We start from the raw sequence: 1,256 nt of genomic DNA, 5'->3' as shown, positions 1-1,256 counted from the left end.
GAAATGTTCTAATTACACATGGACCCAATACAGCATCTCTTCCTTAAAGATTATATTTATTTCAGCAGAGCAAAATGATGAGAGTGAGAGAGAGAGAGAGAGAGAGAGAGAGAGGGAGCAAAAAAAAAAAGAAAAAAGGGTGGCTACTGCTTTGGTAATTTAAGAGAGTGCTAATGAGCGTCTGCTAACCTTTCTCCACCATCCATCAAACAGTAATGGAGTAGAAGATCCTCTTTCCAATCGTGCTTCATTAAAAACTTTCTATTAAATCTAAATATGACGCCATGTACCGACGAAATTAATAGAGTTTCAAATGTATATCATCCCCATGGCCTTAAAATCCTCCCAAAACATTTTAACGGCATTGATTTTATTATTTAAATATGATTTAATAAGACAGGGGTCTCTAAAAGTGCATAGGGACAATAAAAATATGCTGGCCAGATCAATTCACATTAATGTTGGATTCATGTATTTGGTGTCTGTAGTTTATTTGTGTCATTCCATTTGATCATATCAACTCAAAGCCTGGTGATATTTGTAGGAAAAAAATAATAAAATAATAAAATATATATAACATATTATTATTATTATTATTATTATTATTATTATTATTATTATATTAATATAATATAATAATATATTATTATTATATTATTTTGTTTATTCATACAGTTAAGAACAATTAAGTGCATCACTGAAGAATTTATACAGATGTCAGCATTTTTGTGTAATAATGTTAACAGTTAATATAATTTTGGTTACACTTTATTTTACAGTATGTGCACTTATTTGTACTTACAGTGTATTACCTTAGACAGTAATGGGTAATATAAGGTTACTACATGGGTTAGGGTTAGGTTTAGGGGTAGGTTCAGGATTAGTACCTAGTTATTACCCAGTTATTGTATTTACTACAATAAGAACATAATATACTCACGGAACAGGACTGTAAAATAAAGGGCTACCATATTTATTTTTTTAATTATTATTTTTAGCACAATATGTTCTGTTAAGCATATGAAGTATTGCTGAAACTTCTATGTAATTTTGTCATTCCTAGAGTATGTACATCAAAATATATTCCTCTTCAAAGAACATGTATTTATGATGACAGAAAGATTGAATTTGTTCTTTTTGTTAGTATGTTTGCGTTCCTCCGACTTTGTCTTACTGTAGATGGCTGCTACCAGTGCAAGTCCATATGCAGAATGGTGTGTCAGGTTTCAGTGAGTGTGTGTGTGTGTGTGTGTGTG

This window comes from Sinocyclocheilus rhinocerous, unplaced genomic scaffold (genome assembly GCF_001515625.1).
Source record: "Sinocyclocheilus rhinocerous isolate Xijiao unplaced genomic scaffold, SAMN03320098_v1.1 scaffold20, whole genome shotgun sequence".
Lineage (NCBI taxonomy): Eukaryota > Metazoa > Chordata > Actinopteri > Cypriniformes > Cyprinidae > Sinocyclocheilus > Sinocyclocheilus rhinocerous.
Note: the sequence above shows the minus strand (reverse complement) of the source record.